This window comes from Seriola lalandi, unplaced genomic scaffold (genome assembly GCF_002814215.2).
Source record: "Seriola lalandi dorsalis isolate HSWRI2012SDOR001 ecotype SW California unplaced genomic scaffold, Sedor1 jcf7180002034389, whole genome shotgun sequence".
Taxonomy (NCBI): domain Eukaryota; kingdom Metazoa; phylum Chordata; class Actinopteri; order Carangiformes; family Carangidae; genus Seriola; species Seriola lalandi.
The window spans coordinates 1-3,063 of NW_019504965.1; the positions used below are offsets into that span (position 1 = coordinate 1).

General features: G+C 36.3%; 1 long non-coding RNA gene across 1 annotated transcript; it reads left to right on the forward strand.

Moving 5' to 3' along the window:
- Window positions 1–38: 38 nt before the first annotated feature.
- Window positions 39–1,755, forward strand: LOC111647057 (uncharacterized). The gene is made up of 3 exons (XR_002760007.2): window positions 39–322; window positions 410–578; window positions 1,100–1,755. It is a non-coding gene; the product is annotated as an uncharacterized LOC111647057 (long non-coding RNA).
- The last annotated feature ends 1,308 nt before the right edge of the window (window positions 1,756–3,063 follow it).

A 3,063-nucleotide genomic window follows, 5' to 3' on the forward strand; every position in this document is an offset into this window, starting at 1 on the left:
AAAGACAAACAACCACAAATATAGAAACACAAAAACAGGTAGAACCCCCCCCCCCCCTCCAAATCACAAAGCTGCGTTATCGACAGGTAATAAAGTCTATCTGTGCTGTGCCGTGATCATCATCATTCGTGTCCATGTCTGTTCAAGGTCCTCCAACCTGTCCTTAAGGATGTCTCAGGTTCTCAGGAGAACCTTTAGACAATGACTGACTCGACTGTTCATTTTCAGGAGTATGTTTGGTTTTGGAGCTGAGAGATGATGGCAGCAGACGGGAGGAGCCCTGTGGTCAACCTGCACTACCTGAATACAGAGGATACTGCCAGTAAGACCAGTTCTCCCAGTAACAGCCTCCCAGTCTGATCCCAGTCAGAATATATGGTGTGTTTGTCTCACTTGTCTGTCACGACAGGTTGCACTATAAGGAGCGCTTGGTGGAGCTGATCAATCGTTGCCGTGCTGACCCGGCAGTCCTTTTCAGTCTGACGGAGATAATGGCAGAACTTCAGCGTTGGCATGTCGCCATGCCAACCAGGAAACCAGACGAACCAGAGCCGCTGTACGCCCAACGACTCCGCCTGGTCAGTCGTCATCATCATCATCATCGTTGTCATCATCATCATTATTGTCATTGTAAATACAGTTTATCTGTTTAACAACAATCCCTGAACATCTCCTTAATTAACCCTTAATGCCCATGAAAACACACAGAGATCTGAATCAGACAGAGATCCTTCTTTTAGTTTGAAAATCTAAAGCCTTTAAAAAGCCCTTAATTTGAAAAGGCCTTAATGACGTAGATGTAAAGGGCTTCATGAGTCTCCTGTTAATTTCTAGATGAATGTGAATGATGACACATTTTCATTCAATGTGCAAATACAAATGTGTCAAATATTGAGTTAATCAATGTATAAACTAATTTAATATATTATATATTAAGGCATTTTAATACATTTTCTTCAGCCCTTAATGATCTTTTTAACTGCAGATAATGGATCTACAAACAGTATACATGTTTATTGATGACGAGCTGTTATCAGGTAATAAAACACTGCCTCCTTTCAGCCAATCACAGCGCAGAATTCTGTCTGTGTTTCTTCAGACTCTTACCAATAGAGTTCCTCTCAGGAAGCAGCGACGCTCTCCACTCAAACTCAACAACGATCTCTGTCCTCTGACCCCTGCTATGGCTGCTGGAGCTCCGCCCCCTCACCTGCTGCTGACAGACTGACTCTGCCCACCCCAGATACAGCAGCCAATCAGATGGCAGTGCTCTGTCATCACAGTAACCACTGATTTTTATTTAAACAGAGACATTAGGAGACCAAGTTTACATCTGACCATGCCCCCTTCACGTCACTGAAAGGAGTGTCTAAAAATCTACCTGTCTGCTTCAGCTGCTGGCTTCAGACTGGCTCAGTGGTTTCCAAGGAAACCAAATAAAAGGGACTAAAGAAACTGTTGTTCACTTTAACGACCTGAGTGTTAACAAGTATTTTTAGACACTGTTCTTATGAGCTAACAATGCTAACGAGACTCTTCTCTATATTCTAGGATCCACGTTTATTTCAGTCAGCTTGGGCACCAGTTGGCACCAGTTAGCACTTGTGTTAAGTTAGCGTGTGTTAATTTAGATTAGGATATCAGTCTTGACTGTGATGGCCATTGAGCCCTTAACCCTGTGTTTTAGTTCTTCCTGCACTTTAACTGTTTGAATAAATATAATAAATGAATATTGTCTTAAGTTCTAACTTAAAATTTCAGCCTCCTTTCTTCTGTTTCCAAGACGACCAAAATAAACAAAATTTGTGATAGGTAGAAGTTTATAGTCGGGTTAGAATGTCCATCAACTGCTTTTATGTGAATATTGGGGTTAGGGTTAAGACATAGTATAGTAGGCCACGGTATAGTGAGATGTAAACACATGATTGTATAATGAGGCATAAAAATTGTATAGTAAGGCATGAAAATTCATAAAAGCTTGAAAGTATAGTAAGTCGTTAAAATGAAATTGTATAAAAGTCATAAAACCGTCATAGTATAGAAAGTCATAAAAAAGTCACGTCAATGAAACTATTGAAAGTAATAAGATTTACATGTTATAGTAAGACATGAAAAGTCATAAAAACATGGTATAGTAAGTCATGGAAATTAAACTGTACAAAAAATCATAAAACCATCATTGTATAGATAAAAGCATAAAAAGTCATATAAAATTCATAGTATAGCTAGACATAAAACTGACAACGTATAGTAAGGTATGAAGAGTCAAAAATGACAGCATAGTAACGAATAAAAAGTCATACAAATGTCATACTATGTTACATCAAGAAATGTCATAAAAACATTATGTATACTAAGTCATGAAAAGTTACAAAAATGACAATTTAGTAAGGTATGGAAAGTCAAACGTGATGGTATTTTAGTTCATGTAAGTCATACAAACGTCATAGTAAAGTCAGGCATAAAACTAATAAAAACGACAGTATAGTAAGGGTATAAAAAAGTCATAAAAATGTCAGTACATAATATGGCATAATAAGTCATGAATACAATATAGTATAATGAGACATAAAAAGTCATGAGAACAACATAGTATAGTAAATCATAAAAAAATCATAGTATAGGAAGGCATAGAAATGACATAATATAGTAAGGTATGAAAATACATAAATTCGTCATAGTATACTTAGGCATAAACAGCCAAAAAAGTCATAGTATTTTAAGTCATGAAAAGTCATGAAAATGAAATTGTACAAAAAGTCATAAAACCATCATTGTATAGTAAAGCATAAAAAGTCATGTAAAAGTCATAGTATAGCTAGGCATAAAACTGACAAAGTACAGTAACGCATAAGAAATCATGTAAATGAAATTATAGAAAAAGTCAAAAAGACATCATAGTATAGTTAGGCATAAAAACAACAAAAATGTCGTATAGTAAGGCATAAAAAGTCATGAAAAAGAATGGTTATAGCAAGGCATAAAACGGACATAGTATAGTTAGGCATAATAAATCATGAAAACGACATAGTAAAGTAAGCCATAAAAAAGTCATACAATAAT